At 47.2% G+C, this 19,425-nt stretch overlaps 1 protein-coding gene across 5 annotated transcripts in view; it reads right to left on the bottom strand.

Moving 5' to 3' along the window:
- Zmynd11 (zinc finger MYND-type containing 11) overlaps positions 1-18,514 on the bottom strand; it is a 75,979-nt gene extending 57,465 nt beyond the window's left edge. For 2 of the 5 annotated variants that reach the window (XM_090318787.1, XM_090318790.1), the window contains exon 1: positions 18,042-18,173. The gene's annotated coding sequence lies outside the window, so the exon portion shown is untranslated. Of the gene's footprint in view, positions 1-18,041; positions 18,175-18,366 lie in introns of those variants that run through there. The other 3 variants (XM_090318786.1, XM_090318785.1, XM_090318791.1) reach the window with 3 other exon arrangements.
- Between the last annotated feature and the right edge of the window lie 911 nt (positions 18,515-19,425).

The raw sequence follows: 19,425 nt of genomic DNA, 5'->3' as shown, positions 1-19,425 counted from the left end.
TAAATGACACTTGTTCTTCTAGGTTCACAGACAATGCCTTATGATAACATCTAATTCTAATTATGTCCCCCAGTTCCCTCCTCTACAGCATGAAGTCAGACGAAGCTTTTCCCCGTGTTAATTCCTCAAAATAAGCATGGCAGCACCCATATCAGTTTTGGAGGAGTTGAACCATTTTTAGGTCCTAGCACCTTATAAAAGATTTTAGATTTGAATACGCAGTGAAATTAAATGATGGATGGGGAAATGCCAATGTTGTTTTTAAGGGCAGATTTTCTAAGCTACAGTCACATACCATGCAATCACAAATATGAAATGTGGAACTCAACTGCTTTTAGTATATAACATCCTGCGTTTTGCCAACTTACCCAATTATACAGTTCAGTGACATGAACTGCATGCAGTGTTTTGTCTCACATTACCCCTGTACAAGAGTTTCATCATCCCAGATTCCACGAGCATTAAACAATAAGTTCCTCTTTTTCCCTCCTCCCATCCTCCAGTATCCTCAAGTGTGCTTTCTATTTTGATGAATTTGCCAATTCAAGATTATTTCAGGGGTGGACTCACACAATGTTTGGCCTGTTGTGTCAGGTTTCTTTCACTGAGCACCATGTGCTCAAGGCCCCTCATATTGTAGCATGTCATCGAATCCTCTTCAGTTGTTGTTATATTTGAGTAATACTTTGGAAGATATGTATCACACTTGGTGTGAATAGATGTCTAGGGGTTCCTAACTGGAGCTACCATCAACATGGACCTGTAAGTGTCTGCTTTTGATTCCCTGGGGTATGTACCCAGAAGTGCAATTGCTAGATTACACAGTAATTCCAACTTGAGCCTTGTGAATCAGCAAATGTCCCCAATCACACCTCAATGCACAAGCAATCCACTTTCCCACATCACTGCCGTTCACTAGTGTTCACTCTTCATTTCTCATTTTAAAGTCCTGGGTATCTGGAGAGGTGCAGCCTAGTGTGGTGCCAGCTGAAGCTGTGGTTTTGATGTCTGGTGGTGCTGAGGAACCTTTCCTGGATATCCTGGGTAACTGAACGTCTCCTCTGCAGAGAGGTCAGTGCATGAACTTCATCCATTTCTCAAATGCATTATTTTTTGCTGAGCCATATGATCCTTTTGATGGTTTGCTCAAGAATCCATCACAAGATAAATCATGAAGCCCTATCTGTTTTTGTGTTTTTTTTTTTTTTTTTTTTGGCACTCTGGTTCTTCTAAGTAGGTCACTGGCCCATTGTTAGATGTCATCTACAAAGTAGGATGGGGTCCAACTTCTTTTCCTTTTTTTTTTTTTTTTGCCACTCCTGGGGCTTGACCTCAGGACCTGGACACTGTCCTTGGGCTTTCTCAAGACCAGTGCTCTACCACTTGGGCCATAGACCATTTCCAGCCTTTTCTGTATATGTGGTACCGAGGAATCAAACCCAGGGCTTCGTACATGCTAGGCAAGCACTCTACGACCAGGCCACCTAGGCACGCTCCCGACCCTTCATTTACTTCTTCCCAATTGAATGGACCTGATATCCTGTCAAAAGTCACTGCCTAGCTGGGTGCAGTAGCTCATGTCTGCCATCCCAGCTACTCAGGAGGCTGAGATCTGAGAATCAAGGTTCAAAGCCAGCCCGGGTACTAAAGTCTGTGAGATTCTTATCTCCAATCAATCACTAGAAAACCTGAAGTGGTGCTGTGGCTCAAGGGGCAGAATGGTAGACTTGAGCTGAAGAGCTCAGGGTCAATGCCCCAGAGTTCAAGCCCACAACTGACCAAAATTTAAAAAGTCATTGCGTGTGGACGCACAGGAAATAGCTTTAGCCTGGGTGATCACAACTGCGTAGTAGCTGTAAATGACAGCTACCAAGCATTTCTGTCTGTCCATATCCATAGCCCTGCACTTGCCCACACTGAGAATCAGTAAATGGAAAGGAATTAAAGTGACTCCTAGCTGGGTGCCAGTGGCTCATGCCTGTAATCCTATCTATTTAGGAGGATGAGATCTGAGGATAGTGATTTGAAGCTAGCCAAAGAGGAAAGTCTGTGAGACTATTTCCAATTAGCCATCAAGAATCTGGAAGTGGAGCTGTGGCTCAAGTGGTGAATCATTAGCCTGTGCAAAAGGACTCAAAAACAGTGCCCAACCCCTCAGTTAAAGCCCCAGGAAAAAAAAGATTCATTCATACACTTCCCCACAGGAGCATCAGAAATCTTGTGATTTGCCACACTAACGTTACCGACTAATGGTGGCTGCTATCAATCTCCATCCCATAATGAGGACCAAGCCAAGTCAAATGCCCGGCCAATCTATGATGAATGTACAATATGAACAAGGGTCACCGTTCTGAGCGGGGGGGGGTGGGGGGGGGAAGGCTGCTTGTAATGCCAGAATAGAGAAACTGAGACTGCCCATTAGAAAGTTAAGGAGATGATGACAAACAAGTCCCCTTAACCTAAAAGCTAAGGGCTAGGAGTAGTTCAGATTCTTTTCAGATCTGGAGATCTCTGCAAATATATAATGAGGTATCTGGCAGATGAGACCCAAGTCTGAACATGAAATCCGTGTATACTTCATAGTCTAGAAGTGTGCTTAGAGAACTGTTTGGTGTATCTGTGTTTCAACTGATGGAAAGGTCAGGAATAGAACTTTCTCCAAGTGACACTGTCAGATCACCAATAGAAATGGTTTAGATATGAAGAGGTCCTATCTGAATACTGGAAAAAGCAGCCACAGGAAGGAGAAACCAGTGCAAAAGATGTAACAGGAGCAGAGCTTGTGTGTGGTCCAGAAAGGATGGCGGCTGGAGAGGAGGGGAGTGTACAGGAGTCAGATGATGCCAGACACGAGGCCTAGTGGAAACAGCAGCCTCCAACAGACAACAATGGGGGCATTTCAAACTGGAGCTAGTTGGGATGGGTGCCGAGATGCTAAGTAGAAATCTATATAATGTGAAAAGTTGGCAGTCCCTTTGTATTACTAAAGCCCAGACGCCTGAACTCAGGCTCAGACAAGAGACTAATGAATCCCAATAATATTCTTCTGGGAAACTGAATGACAACAGATAGAGATTTTTCAGATGCTGATATTTAGAAGAACCTAACAAAAAATAACATCCATACAGTAGAGTGCATGTCCTGAATTTCCAGGCCACTCTAGTTTCTCATCCTTAACCATGAACAGCAGATGCATTAGTGAGCATTTAAAAATAGCTTCTCACTATGAGGAAGAAAAACATCAAACAAGAAAGGGGAAACTCAAATCGGAAAACACAAGAGCAGTACAGATTTTCAAGACACATACTTAATGTGAAAGAGTAAGAAATGGAGGTGCATAAATCCTAAGAAGGAAAATACAAACAAGAATATCTGAGCAAGATGTCCTGATGAATAAAATTCTTCATACTAAAAAAAAATATCTGGGAAATTTAAAAATAAGACATACATGGGCAGGGAGTTTGGCTTAGTGGTAGAGTGCTTGCCTAGCATGCACGAAGACCTAGGTTCGATTCCTCAGTACCACATACTTAGAAAAAGCCAAAAGTGGTGCTGAGGCTCAATGGTAAAGCTCTAGCCTTGAGAAAGTACAAGGACAGTGCTCAGGCCCTGAGCTCAAGCCCAGAACTGGAAAAAAAAAATAATAAAATAAGACATATAAAGGGATTAGAAGATAGAGCTGAGGCAATTGCTCACAAAGTAGATGGCAAGAAATGCACAGTTAGAGAAAAAGAGAAAAGAAACTTATCTACCACTTGTAGATAACATATTTTGAGAAGGGGAAACCAAATAGAGGAAAATATATCTAAAATAATTCACAATAAATAACCTTGCACTGAAAAATAGGTATTTGTAAATGTAAGGGCTCATCAATTGTTCAAGATATGAACAGAAGGAAAACCAAAGCATATAGGTTAGAAACTTAAAAGACTAGCAATGAAAAAGCAAGACTTCCAGGCTTCTGAGGTGCTGGTGGCTGACGGGAACTGGTTTACTAATGAGCCCAGGTCAGATTTCCCAGCTGCAGTGTGGGAAGGACAGAAGATGGGCAAATGCCTTCTGAAGTCTAAGGAAAACTCTTTCCAACTTCAATTTCTAACCCGTCCGAATGATCACCTAGTGAAGGTTGACTAAAGACAAACTTGTTATACAGATACTCCAGAAATTTAGGTCCTAAGTATGTAAAGACAGGCCTAGCTCAGAAGCCAGGTATGATGACATCAGCAGGCCTGTAATCTCAGCTACTTGGAAGGACAAAAATGGGGGAGAGGAAAACACCACAGTCTGAGGCCTTATAATTAAAATGTGAGCAAGATCCCATCTGGAGAAAAAAAGAAAGTACACGTGGTAAGGCACACCAGTGGTCCCAGCTACCTGAGAGGCCAAAGAGGATAATGGGCAGAAGCCAAACCTGGGTAAGAATGCCAGACCCTACCGATAACATAGCTATACACACACACACACACACACACACACACACACACACACACACACACACACACACACACACTGCTTAGCGAATATAAGGACCGATACTGCCAAAATAAATTACCTAATTAATTTATTAAATTAAAAATCTTGTCTAAGCTACCAAAATCAATCAATACACCGGGGGAAAGGAAGGCCTGAGATCTTCTCTTGTCCAGGAAAAGAAAACTCAACATAGTAATGAGGCAAGGGGAATTCCCAAGCAAAGGCATGATGGCAGGCTTGCACAGAATCCCAGTACACATCAGAGCAAAAGGGCCATGTCAGGGAATAATGACGAGTGTGCTGGACAAGTAGCTCAGAAACAACCAATAACCCCCTACTCCAACTGACATTCAAAGAAGGAACAACAAAGGAGCTGATGCCCATGCACATGTCTTAAATACAATCCTAGCAAATGGCACATTAACAATAAAGATGCCTTTTTCCAAGGATGGTTCAATATTAAAAGATGGAATTAGGCCGGGAGTTTGGCCTAGTGGTAGAGTGCTTGCCTAGCATGCACGAAGACCCAGGTTCAATTCCTCGTAACCACATGCATAGAAAAAAAGCCAGAAGTGATGCTGAGGCTCAAGTGGTAGAGCTCTAGCCTTGAGAAAGCCCAAGGACAGTGCTCAGGCCCTGAGTCCAAGCCCCAACTGGCAAAAAAAAAAAAAAAAAAAAAAGAAGATAGAATTAATACCAGAAGATCTGAGGAAGATATATGGTCACCTCTGAAGATACTGAAACAGTAGTTGGCTAAGGGCTAGTTCTTTAATACATATGAGTCCCAAAGCTATCCGAGTTTGGGAAAATGCTAGAAAGCTTGGTTGACACAGGAAAACTTAAAAATGCTAAATACAGGCCAGGCGAGGTGGCTCACACCCGTAATCCTAGCTACTCAGGAGGCAAAGAAGAGTCAGAAGTAGTGCTGGGGCTCAAGTGGTAGAGTGCTAGCCTGCAGCAAAAGGAACTCAGAGATACTGCCTAGACCTCAGTTCAAGCCCCAGGACTAGCCAAAAAGAAGGAAGGAAGGAAGGAAGGAAGGAAGGAAGGAAGGAAGGAAGGAAGGAAGGGAGGGAGGGAGGGAGGGAGGGAGGGAGGAGGGAGGGAAATGAGGGAGGAAAGGAGGGAGGGAGGGAGGGAGGGAGGGATCCTGGTTAAATTGCTGGAGTGTTTTTGTTTGGTTTTATTTCCTGAGCCCATGACTCAAAACCTTAGAAGCAAAGCAAATGGGCAAATAATAAATGGCTTATATCCTTAGTATATAAAGAACTTCTAAAATTTCAGAAAAAGGAAACAAACAATAGAAAAGGGAAAGGACAGTCCCACAGAAATACAATGCGAAAACCTGTAAACTTGCAAAAAGATGCTTTATATTCCTTCACAATTCGAGATGACCAAATTTCACACTACGCTTAATATATTGTGTCTGTTAGAGTAGCAAAATGCCAAGCATGTGCCAATTGTCTCTGCCATCAAAGCTGTGGTGGCGCTGGGAGCTTTTTTTTCTGCCAAGGGCCATTCAGATATTTATAACATCATTTGAGGGACACACAAAATTTTCAATACAGGCAGATGGCCAAGGACAGCTGAGAAAACAAGAAAAACATATCACAAGCGTGTGCATCCTCCTGCCAGGCACAGAATGATTTTTTTTTTTTTTTGCCAGTCCTGGGCTTGAGCTCAGGGCTTGAGCACTGTCCTTGGGTTTTCTCAAGGCTAGAGCTCTACCACTTGAGCCTCAGCACCACTTCCGGCTTTTTTCTATGTATGTGGTACCGAGGAATCGAACCCGGGTCTTCGTGCATGCTAGGCAAGCACTTTAACCACGAGGCCAAACTCCAGGCCACAGAATGATTTTTTTTGTGGACCTTATATGGCCTGCAGGCCAGGGATTTCCATCCCGGGAGAAACAAGTATACACACACATACTGGTGGGAATACATGTCATCATTTTACTGGAAGGTAACACAGCAATAACCAGAAAAACCACATTTTGTTCTTATTGGTAAATATATACATACATACATACACACACACACATATATACGTAATAGTCTTGTAACTATTAAATATAAGCATATATACATACACACACATAGACATGTAAGTCTTGTAACTGTAATAACAAAGAATACTGAACTGGTTCAATAGTATGGGCATCTATATAGAGAAGTATAACAAACACAAAAACCTAAAAAATCCACGCCCTGTAAAAGAGACCCGATGGTGAAGTTTTCCCAGATCCCACAAATGCTTCTCTCCCTCAGATGACTGCCACATTTATATACACGCAGCCACCTGGCCCTCCTGGAGGACTGGCCTGGGCTAGAGCTGGTGCTGAGACAGGAAGGGGTCCTCGAGCTGCTGACTGCCTGACCCGGAGCCCGTCCTACTTCTGGACTTCCACAAACACAAGGCACTCAAGGGAGTACGGTGTGCGATGCTGGTGGAAGCCAAGGCGCTCCAGGTGTGCTGGTGTGGAAAGCATCTCAGCGGAGCTAGCCAGGACCGGAGAGTGGTGTCATGAGCAGGGGGCTGCTGGGAAGTCACAGGGCAGGACACCCCGGGTCTGGATCTTCAAGTTCAACTCCAGGCAGCAGAAGAGGTGTTTCTTTAACAAACACAGAAACAGTGAAAGAGGCAGAAAAGAGTAGCCAAGTAGCAAGGCATTAAAGAAACAAAACAAAAGTCTTTCAGGGTGGTGACAGCTCCGTGCCCCAGGTACTGAAGGACTCAAACGCAGAGCCCAGGGGAGGGGATCTGAAAAGTTCCCAGAAAGAATGGCAGGAGGAGCGGGGCTAGAGCAGGGTGGGAAACCAGGGGAATAAAAACAAACACAAGTCTGCAGAAGAGTGTTTGTGGAGCAGAGATTAAGATAAGAAGACAAAAGGAAGAGGAGCTGTGGATCAAGAGATACAGTGCTACCCTCAAGCAAAAGAAGCCTCAAAACAGCATTCAGGCCTGTAGTTCAAGCTCCAGGATGGAGGGGGGAGGGGGGTTGGGGAGGGGGGAGGGGGAGAAGGATCATCAGGAGATGGTGGTCAGATGGCACAAAGTGACAGGGACCTCAGATGTCAACCCACGGGAAAAGGAATACTTAGCGGGTGACAATACTGGAGCCAATTACACATTAAGAACAACGTGTTGAAAGATAAAAGACAAGGCCTAGGTAATGTAAAAGGTCCAAGTTAGGACCCAGTGGAGTTAAAACTAGCAAGTAAACCAAGCACAGACACGGAAAGGAAGTGTCGGGCCAGCATTCTAATCCCAAACAGGAGAATGAGCATGGGCAGGCTTACCTTTTCCCCCTCTGAACAGCCCAATTAGACAGTGGCCTATCTCTTAAACACCCTTTCTCTCCAGACTTAACGCCTCAGAGGCAGTGACAAGTCAACTTCCACCCCCACCTCTGATAACCATCTTCCTGGATCTACTCTCAGCAGCAAGAGTTACACCTTAGAACACCTGAAAAGCCCTGAGGCTGAATTTAGGGATGCATTTCCTGGGTCTGGAGGCAGACTCTAATCCAGAGGAAAGAGGCCATCCAACAGCTCTTTTTCAAGTCACACAGACAGTCTGTTCCTCTAGGAACCCCCACAGATCCAGTTTTTGCTTTGTCTACTTCCTAAGGTTGACCTTGAACCTGGTACTTTACTGAAACATACATTCATCTACTGAGCTAGGGGAACCTCACAGGTATGAATCTCAGGAGAATTTTTGAGACTTAGAGCTAAAGGTTTGAGGCTATAACAAAAATACTTTGGAGAAGGCACATGCACCAATGTCTGCTTAAAAAAAATAAAACTGATTACGATAAAAAATATATGGAAAAAAATAAAAATTAAAAACTAAGAACCCAGACCCACCTCTCGAGATTTTGATTGTGTGTGTGTGTGTGTGTGTGTGTGTGTGTGTGTGTGTGTGTGTGTAAAATGCTCAGCCATTATTGAGAGCCAGGATGCTAAATCATTCTTGTCCCTCATGTGGGACAAGAGAAAACTAGGCAGGGAAAGTAGCTCAGGTCTGAAATCTCAGCTATTTAGGAGGCTGAGAGCTGAGAACTGAGATTTAAAGCCAGTCAGGGCATCAAAGTTTGTGACAATCACCAAAAAGATTTAAGTGGAGCTGTGGATCAGTGGTAGAGTGCTAGCTTTGAGCAAAAGAGCTCAGGGACAGTGCCCAGGCCCCAGCTACTGAAAATAAGTGAGGTCAATGCGATTGCAAGCACGGCTTATATTATTTATTTTCATCAGCATCTGCTTAAAATACGCAAATAAAAAGTGAACCACCAACATTAAATTGAATGGGTGATTGTTTAGGATTTGTTTCACTTGAAAGGCCCAGAGACTAAAACTAGTTTTGCTTGAATAAAAAATAAAATTTAAATTTCAAATGATTCATATAGCAGTTTCTAATAAAAATGCCTTAAGCTTATATACATAGAACATATATGTGCATAGTGATAAAATATGTAGCTACTCAAATGGAAAATTCCAGGCATTAAATTTGGTATTTCTATCCATAAGAAAATGGTAACTGATAGGGTACAGTAGAAAAATTAATTATCTTGGATTTTTATATCCATTACAAATTTAAGAAAAAAAAACCTGTAGTAGTTAACATATTTTATGTTAGTTGGAATAGAGCACCACATCAAACTTCAACTGATAACTGAAGACTTGTTCCCACAGTATTTCTCAGGTGTTGTTTTGAGGCAGAAAAGCAACAGATAAATAAATGAAGAAGCAACAAAGACAGATAACTAAAAAACTCATCATCCTTTGAAGTTGAGAGGCTGTCCCACGTTAGGTCTTGAGCAAGTATTTCCTTGTCAAAAGTTGGCAAAGCAAGGTGTGGTGGCTCACGCCTATAACCCTAAGCTACTCAGGAGGCTGAGATCTGAGGATCCTGGTTCAAAAGCCAGCCCTGAATTAAAGACCGGACCACCGAGAGTCTCCCCACAGTCCGGGGAACTGTGTACTCCATAGGGATGAAGATACACACCCTACAGATACAGGCACCCGAGAAAATGGCACTCCACTCCAGAAATGAGCTCTTCCAGCAGAAGACGAGCCAGTGACTTCTAGCAAAGCAAGAATACATCAGTGTGGGAGTTAATTCCAAACACTCTCAAGCTTTTTTCTCCTAAGGGAGGTAAGTACGACTATCTGCCAAAGAAACGCCACTGGCTTCCAGAGACCATGAACCTGGGACTAACCAGAACTTCTCTTATGGAAGATTCTGATACCCAGAGTTCTCATATTCTTGGCTTTCCACCTCCTGTGAGCATAGCTTCACATTTGTGCTTTTCCGGGGTCTGGGCGGGGGGTGTAGAGCCCATCTTTTGCATACAGGGTGAGCATTGTGTCACAGAGCCACATCCTGGTGCTACACCAGCTGTCTGTATAATGGTGCTTCACCCAGGTGGAGGTGCGGTAGCACAAAGATCCGAGGAAACAAAGATCCAGGGAAACATTCGTACAAATGCCTATAGGCGGCGCCTCACACACCTCAAGCCAATGAATGCGATTCTACCTGTGTGCCCTCGGGTAGGGTATGGGTAAGGGCACCCTCTGAGGCCTGTCTCCTCCACATGAACCGGCTGCAAGGACATCCAGTGGTATTGCTGTGAGGTACTGGGAGCTGTGCAGTCTTCACCCTCATCACCCTCATAGGAAGCAGTAATAAGGGTGCTGGGACAGGCAGTGTTTATGAGGAGGAAACCGGGCTTCCGGAAAAATTGCTTACACAGCTTTTAAAGCAGCCCCTGTGCATAAGTAAAGCTACATGCCTGTAAGGCCTGTTCTCCTGTGATCATCACAGTACTTTCCTGAGTTAAAAATAGCATTTTAATCCCAGTTATGAGTTAGTACTATATGACAAGCTCTCAACACAAATCCACTTAAAGTATTTATATGTATCTTCCTTTCATGTTGAATGCATAAATCAGGAAGAACACTTTCATTTTCAAACTTACATTTTAAGCAGACCAAATTAGATATTCTTCTAAAAAAAATGTTAATGGGCCTAACGTTTTTCAAATACTATCTGGAGAATACAGCACACGCTTCTTATTTGTTCCAGTTCTACTCTTAAACAGATCATTCTTCATAATAAAGTGCATCTAAAAAGCATAGGAGAGCTGGGTGGCTCACATCTGTAGTCCTACCCAAAGAAGAAAATGAGATCTGAGGATCGGAGCTCAAGGCCAGCCTGCACATGAAAGTCCATGAGACTCATTACAATTAAGCAGCCCCATCAAAACAAACAAAGCCAGAAGTGGAGCTGTGTCCAGGACTAGCCTTGAGCAAAAAAACCTAGGCCCTGAGGTCAAGTCCTAGGACTAGCAAGAAAAAAGAAAAATCAAAGGTGAGCATGGGATAAATGGAGAAAAATGGAAAGACCAATAGGAATGGAGATGCATTAAACACATAAATGCACATGTTAAATTGAAACTCCTTTGTGCAACTATTTAACCATAAGAATAAAAAGTAAACACACACAAAGAACAGGTGGCAAACTGAAACCCTTTTGTGTAACTAAAGATAATTTTAAAAGCAAAAAAAATAAAGCATAGGTGGTTCATATGACAAATCTCCAAGTTAAAACTTAGAAGAAATCTGGAATATTCAGTGTTAAGACCTCAGAAGTAATCTTAACTACAGTGGGCTTAACTCATTCACACCTACTTTGTTCTCTATGATGCTGGCTTCAGGAGCTGTGTTAGAGTTACAATGTTTTGGTTCACAAATGTCTAGTACAAAGTTTGGTAAATAACAAAACAGCAATAAACAAAGCAAATAACTCAAATTGGGTATATTCTACTTGTTAACAAATAAAATCTAACATTTTAATGTGATCACATGAAACTCATTAACTCCAGAGTAAATTGAACTGTAAAAGCACTTAAAGGGAAGCTAATTTAGTTTACCAAAAAAAAAAAAAAATCATTCGGTTTACAACAGCACTTTGTATACAAACGTTCTGCAACATACATCTCCAAATGCATGTGGCACGCAGTGCCTTATACAAATACATCCAAGCATACTTCTCATCTATGAGAAGCAAAAGGAGTCATATGGTCCCTTAAAAACTCGTAGAACCGAGCCGGGAGCGTAGCCTAGAGGCAGCTCACCTAGCATGCACGAAGCCCTGGGTTCCATTCCTTGGTACCACATATACAGGAAAAACTGGAAGCGGCACTGTGGCTCACCTGGCAGAGGGCTAGTATGAGCAAAAATTGTTCAAGGACAGGGCTCAGGTCCTAAACTTCAAGCCCCAGGATTGGCAAAAAACAAAACAAAACAAAAACCTCATAGAACAGTGTTTTAATTGCTTTTATCTCTTCCAGTCACTTGCTGAGTAAACTCTCTGGACACTTGCTGAAGTTACCAATGTTGTGAAATTTGACACACACCCCCGTGCTTTATAATGACTTAATGGTGTGAATAAATCAATGAAGAGTTTGCACATAACAACAAACTGTTACCAAACAAAGGCTAAAAGATTCTGCCTTTCACCTTAAAACAAATTTCCTAAATGCTAATTTCCCTTTAAAGAAAACTGAATCAAAACCCAAAATGTCAAAAAGAAAATATAGAAAAAAGTGATTAAATAGCTAAACTAACTTATTTGACAAATTGAGCTATATATCTAACAAATGCTAAATTCCCCTACATTCCCTATACAAGTACATAATGAACCATATATATATATATATTTTTTTTTTTTTTTTTGGTGGGTCCTGGGACTTTTACTCTGCCTGGAGCTGTCCTTGAGCTCTACAGCTCAAGGCTACCACCCTACCCTTGGGCCTGGGTATTATCCCTGAGCCAATCTCCACTTCCCTTATTCTTGAGGTTAATTGGAGATAAGAGTCTCAGGTCCTTTTGTACAGGCTGGCTTTGAACCTTGATCCTCTGATCTCAGGCTCCAGAGTAGCTAGGATTATGGGCCCAGCTTGAACCACGTATTTTTAAACTTCCAAATAAATGCCACAGGAGCTGAACTTTCCATAATAAAAATGACAACTATTATGCTTAGCTTTAAAAAAAAAAAAGTGTGTGTGTGTGGGAGGATTCTGGTGCCAGTGGCTCATGCCCGTAATCCTAACTACTCAGGAGGCTGAGATCTGAGAACTGCAGTTCAAAGGCAGCCCAGGCAGAGAAGTCCACAGGTCCAGTTGACCACCAAAAAGTCAAAAGTGGAACTGTGGCTCAAGTGGTAGAGATCCAGCCTGGGGCCACAAAGCTCAGTGACAGTGCCCGGGCCCCATGACTGGCACTGGCACGCGCACACACACACACACACACACACACACACACACACACACACACACACAGACACACACACGGTGTGAGGTAGCCAGTGTCTGTGCACAAGTGCTCAGACAGATCTTAAGTGACAGGAGACTCATTTTGCTGTAAACTGTACATCTCATACACTTCCCAGCCAGAGCCGAAAGCAGTAATGCAGGAAAGCGGGAGAAAAACCTCCAGTCCAGCTCAGGAATACCCACAGTCACCCCATCAAGTCACACTTGTTTGAAAATCTGATAATAAACAGGCACTACAAGAACGTAACTCAAACCCACTGTGTGGGGAAGAAGAGGCTAAGCCAAAACCAGTTACTATTTCTTGTCAAAATAATTAGGGAAAAAAGTATCAGTGAGGAATTTGTTTCCATGATGAAACGGAGAACTGGGCAAGCCATTTTTCCTCTATTGACAGTTGGTCTGCTTCAAACATATGTGAACATACAACCTGAAGCAATTACACAAAGCAAGGTAACAAATGTAGAAAAAAAGAAAAAAATACTGACTTAATTCTCACACAGTTATTTCATTTATTTGGATTATTCATCACAGATAGGAAGTAATGGTTCAAAATTTTAAACTGCTTCAGGTAAACAGTTTTGAGGAGTGCCACAGATGGTTGCTTTCAATTTTCTGAGATAATTAATGTGAAAACCAGAGAATTAGCAGGTGCTGGTGGCTCCATGCCTGTAATGTTAGCTACTCAGGAGGCTGCCATTGGAGGATTATGATTCAAAGCCAGCCCAAACAGTCAAGTCCTCGAGTTTCTTTCTGTTTTTTTTGTTGTTGTTGTTTGTTTGTTTTTAATGTATGTGGTACTCGGGTCTTCCTGCATGCTAGGCAAGCACTCTACCACTAGGCCAAACTCCCGGCCCCAAGTCCTTGAGTTTCTTATCTCCAATTAACCACCCAAAAGCTGGAGGTAGAGCTGTAGCTAATGTGATAGAGCACTAGCCTTAAGCAAAAAAGCTCAGGAACAGTGCCCAGGCCTTGAGTTCAAGACCCAGGACAAGCAAGAGGAGAGGAAGGGAGAGAGACTAGAGAGATGAGAGAGAAGAAGAGACAAAGAGAGAAGACAGAAGAGAGGAGAGAAAGGTTCAGATGCAGGCTATGCCAGTTTAACATTCTCAGCAGGACACGTTCTGTGTGCCATACTGTAAGGTTTCACCCTTTTCCACATTAATCATCATTGTTCAGAATTGAGCCTACAGACAAGTACCTGCCATGTATATGATAGATTTATCCTTCCTTCTATTCTTTATATGAAGAAAGAAGGAGAGAGAAGAGGCCAGGAGTGTGGCTTAGTGGTAGAACGCTTGCCTAGTACGCACAAAGCCCTGGGTTTGATTCCTCAGTACCACATACACAGGAAAAAAAAAAAAAGAAGCCAGAAGTGGTGCTGTGGCTCAACCAGTAGAGCTCTAGCCTTGAGAAAACCCAAGGACGGTGCCTAGGCCCTGAACTCAAGCCCCAGGACTAGCCACAAAAAAAAAAAAAAAAAAAAAAAAAGGAAAAGAAAGAGAAGAAAAGAAGGAAGGAGGGAAAGCCCACTGAGAAAAGTAAAGCAACCACATAGTAAAAACAAAAACTAAGAATAGAAAATATCTATATATAGTCACTACCACAGAGCATAAATGTTCAAGTACTTGAGGTACTGACGATAACATGGTTTCAGCTTATCTATGAATCTATGTTGTGGGCATACAAGGTCTCAAAATCTAGTGTGTAGTTGGAGACTGTGGCCTAGTAGGAGAGGGCTTGCCTAGCATATATGAAGCCCCCTGGGTTTGATTCCTTGGTACCACGTACACAGAAAAAAAAAACTGAAAGTGGTGCTATGGCTCAAGTGGGAGACTGCTAGCCTTGAGCTAAAAAAGCTCAAGGAGAGTGCCCAGGTCCTGAGTTCAAGCCCCAGGCCTGGCTATTGTGTGTGGTACATACAACCCAATATTAAGACTACAAACATGAACAGCTTTTAAGAAACAAACACCAGTGGGTATGTAACCCACAGTCCTTCTTGTACAGAACAAAACAAAGACAGTATGTGAGAAGAACCCTCGAAAGGGCAGAAAACATCTTTCTTCCAACTAAATCACATACTGGATCCTCATTTCACTGGTGAAGACAAGAGAGCAGAGAGCCAAGCTTAGATCACGGAAGGGAAGTTAGGAAAACTGTTGAGGATATATATTTCCTAAACACACACACAAATAAATAATTCACTGGAGAGTGGAGCTCAGCTTGTGTCAAGCTATCCAGTAGTTCTCCCAGGCACTGTTTCAAGGGCTTTAATAACCCATCTAGTGCCACTTCCAACCCTGTCTTCCCTATGGCTAAGCCTGGAAAGTTAAGTAATTTGCCTAAGCCCACTCCTAGAAAATGACAGATGTGAGATTCAAAGCCAAGTCACTGGGCTTCAATCACTTTGCTATACAACTCTAATAATGAAAAATAAACAACAAAAAACAACTAATCATTCTAAAAAAAAAATCAACATTAAATCCAAGTTAAGGTCTGATTATGGTTTTCAGTGAAAACTTTCACATCTCAATGTCATTTTTTTTTCAAAGTATGTCCTCATTGCTTAAATGTCATATAGAGGATTCAACTGAGAGATAATGACATTAGCCTGGCATCAGTGACTCCTGTCATCCCAGCTATTCAAGAGGCTGAGATCTGAGGATCACAATTCAAAGCCAGCCCAAAGGGAGAAAGTCAAGACTTACTTCCAATTAATCACCAAAGCCAGAGTGGAGCTGAGGCTCAAGTGTTACAGTGCAAATTCTGGAGCAGAAGAGCTCAGGGTCGGTGCCCAGGCCCTGAGTTTCAAGACACAGAACAAGCATTTAAAAAAAAAAAAAAAAAAAGGAAAGAAAGAAGGGAAGGAGGGAGGGAAGGAAAGAAAACCTGACACCAGAAATAAGGAAGCAAGCAACAGTAGAACAGTATAGGATACTTCTGTTACAAATGTTACAATTCTAAGCTCCTATTGCCATGCATACCAGCATATGCACCCCTCTTTTATTATATACTTTCTGAACTACCCCCCAAAAGAAAAGAAAGATGGGGTACACAGGGTGAGAGCTCACAGAAACATTTCACTCACTGAAACATGCAGTTGGTAACCACAAAGCATACACACATTATGATTTCCAATGAAGATTCCATATATGAATTCCATTAATATTGCTATGGATTTTTTTTCCTTGAAAAGCTGGAAGCATCTGTGTGGATGTTTGTTTAAATATCTTGCAAATGACAATGGCAAAACTAAATTGCCCACCTTAAAGAAAGTGAAAAGGAGATTGCTTACCCATGAACAATATCCATAGTGGGGGGGAAAAAAAAAGTTACCATGTGAATCACAGAAATCCGCTCCACCAGAGTCAATCACCATCGTTTATATTGGCTTGTCTCAGTGACATCCCTTATCTTCTGATCTTTGATTCTCAGGGCATTCATCTAACAATCAAATCTTCCCTGAGATATAAGGAAAAATGACTCGCCTGTATGGAAACCCCTTCTTTTATCCCCTACTTGAACCAAGTGGACACACAGAAAAAGATGACCGTCTACCAGAAAACACTCAACCTGGAAACTTAAATACCACCCAATACCATCTTTTAATAACTTCCAACCATTAATCAGAATAAATGCCCCTAATAATAATAATAATAAATCCGGGAAAACCGCCTGTAATCATCACTAAGCTAAAACTGTAATCTTGCTCTTGTTAAAAAGTCAAAAAGCAAAGAGTACAAGAGTGAGGACTCAATAACTGCATACCCAAAGCTATGGACATGGTAATGGAAATATAAACACAACTATACAGACATAAAAACCTATGACTATAGACATCATGTTTTATTTCATAAATTAACATGTTTCTATGACATCCAAACCCTTAGCCTACTTGTGATTACGTTCTAAATACTAAGTCCCAGTGGTTGTCAATAGCGATTCCCTCCTTGAACACTTGCATGTTAAACTTGTCATTTAAAATATGATGTAAAAATCAACGTTAATAAATTCTTTAATTAAAAAGAAAAGTCAAAAAAGACTTTTTTTTATTTTCCAAGCCATGATGAGATTTTTCCACCTCACACCACAGGGCCTCACCACCCCGGGGGACAGCGGAGGCCCCGGGCAGGGAGAAGGGGCCTGGGACCTGTGGAGCCTGGAGCCTGGAGCCGGACCCCGACCGGATCCCCGGCCCCCAGGCTCCCCGACCCGATCGGACCCCCGGACCCCGACCAGATCCCCCGGCCCCCGACTGGATCCCCGGCTCCCTCGGGTTCCCCGACCCGACCCGGCCCGGCCCCCAACCGGCTCCCCGGACCCCGGCTCCCCGGGCCCCGGTCCTCCGGCCACCCGCTCCCCAGCCCGGTCCCCCCGCTCCCCGGCCCCCGGCCGCCCGCTCCCCGCGCCCCCGCTCCCCGGCCCCGAGCTGCCTCCTCCAGACTCCCGCACGCAGGTGACACCGGCCGCCACGCACACGGCCGAGTGACAGGGACGCCGCGGTGACCGCGGACTCCGCCGGGCCCGGCCCACGCCCTGCAGGAGGCCGGGCCGGGGCGCGGGGGCGCGGGGAGGCCGGGCCGCCCTCCGCCGCCCGCCGCCGCCGCCCCGCAGGCCGCGCCGCCCGCCCCGGCCCCCGCCCCGCCCCGCGTACAAAGACGCGGCCGACACTTTGTGTCCGCGGCCGGGCCCGGAGGACGGCGTGGGGCGGGCGCGGCGGCGGCGCGCGGGTCCGGCCTGCTCCCCGCGGCGGGAGGGCGGCGGCGGAGGGCGGCCGGCCCGGAGGCCCTGCCCCAGGCGGCCGCGGACGGGCCCGGGCGCCGCGCCGCGCCCCCCCCCCCCGCCTGCCCACGCCCGGGCCCGCGCGCCCGGACGGCCCGCGCCGCGGCCTCTGCCCGCAGGCCTGGCCCAGCGCGCCGGCGCGGGGCCCGGCGGGCGCCGCTCAAGCGACGCCGCGGCTTCCTGACCCGAGCAGGCCCCGCGCGGTCCTCTCGGGGCCTCGGTCCCGGAGCCGCCTCAGCACCGCCCGCGGCGAGGAGGCGCCGCGCCCGCCCCGCGGGCCCCGCCGCCCACGGGGCTCCCGGGCCGGCCCGGGGCCGTGCGCGAGGGGCCGGCGCCGCCTCCGCCTCCGCCTCCGCCGCCGGCGCGCGAGGCCGCAGCCCCGGCGGCTCCCCGGCGCCATCGCCGCCGCCCGCCCGCCCGCGCCCCGCCGCGGCCGCCGACGAGCTTTCCCCACCATTATGCTCCGGCTCCGCCGCCGCCGCGCCCGGCCTCTCCTCCGGTGCCGCCTCCTTCCCGCCGCCCGGCGCCTCTCGGGCCTGAGCCGGCGACGGGCGCGGGGGGCGGGGGGGACGCGCAGGCCGCCGCCTCCTCCTCCCCGCCGGCCTCCGCCTCCTCCCCGCCGGCCTCCGCCCTCCTCCCGGCTCCCCCCGCCCGGCCCCGCCGCCGGCCCGGCGCGCAGGGCTCGGACTCGAGGGGCGCCATGTTGGGGACGCCTTCCTCGCCGCCAGCGCGGCGGGCGGCGGAGCGGGCGGGCGCCGAGGCCCCGGCCGCGCACTTACCGCGTCTGCCTCGGCCCCCGGCCCGCGCGGCGGACGCCGGGGCCGCCCGGGGAAAGCCGGCGTCCCTGCACGGCGGCGCGGGGCGCGCGGGGTCCCGCGCCCGCCCCCGAGCGTATTGTGTCTGCGCGAGGCTCCCGCGCGCCGGGCCCGGGAAGCGGCCTGGGCCGCCCCGCCGCGCCCGCGCCGCCCGCCCCGGCCCGGAGCCGGCGCGCGCCCGCGCCTACCTCCCCGCGGCCCGGCCCGGCCCGCGCGCGCCGCCCCGGCCCCGGCTCCGCATGGTCCCCGGGCGCACCCCGGCCCCGTGTCCCCCCCACCACACACACACACACACGCGCGCGCGCGGAGGCTGCGTACGTGCAGGCGCGCGGGGCCGGCCGCGAGCGCAGACGGGAGGGCGGCATGGTCGGCGCGGACGGACGCCCCGCTCCGGGCCGGCCGGGCGGGGAAGGCAGGCGGGAAGCCCCGGCCGGCCGTGGACACGCACACAGACGCCGTCCCCCGCGGCCCCGGGGCGCGCGGGGAGCCTCGGGCTGTGCCTCACTCTCATCCACTCCGTGCGCCCGCTCCCGGGGGCCCCTCCGTTCCACGCGGGGGCCTGTGGACGAGGGAGCCCCATCTTTGGCCACCCCCCACCCTGCGCCGCCATGGTTCACCCGGGACAGGCGAACGCGCGTGGGGAGAACGTGCAGACACCGCGGGGCCGCGCGCTGCCCGGGCCTGGGACCCCGGGCTCCTCCGTGGATCAGCGCCTGGTAAAGCAGGTGACTTCGCCCGCGGACAGCAGGCGCGTGGCCCGCGAGGACACCGTGTGGGCCACGCCCCCACCCGGGACGAGGCCCCGCGCTGGCACCTCCGAAGACGGCCACCAGGCCCATTTTTATCCACGGAGGCATCGTCTCTTATCTTACCTCATTAAGCTAGATAGCTTATCTCTGCTCTTCCTATGTAGAATTTCACCCTTGGCTCCCTCCCCCCCTCAACAGTTTGATTTGTTTTGTTTCTGGCATGAAATGTTTGTGTGGCCTCGTTTGTCCTGGGGTGGCCTGGAGATGAAGAGAA

The sequence above is a fragment of the Megascapheus bottae genome, chromosome 26 (assembly GCF_031878675.1).
Source record: "Megascapheus bottae isolate mThoBot1 chromosome 26, mThoBot2.hap1, whole genome shotgun sequence".
NCBI classification, from domain to species: Eukaryota; Metazoa; Chordata; class Mammalia; order Rodentia; family Geomyidae; genus Megascapheus; species Megascapheus bottae.
The sequence above is the reverse complement of the archived record's forward strand: the minus strand, read 5'-3'. Positions and strand labels throughout refer to the sequence as shown.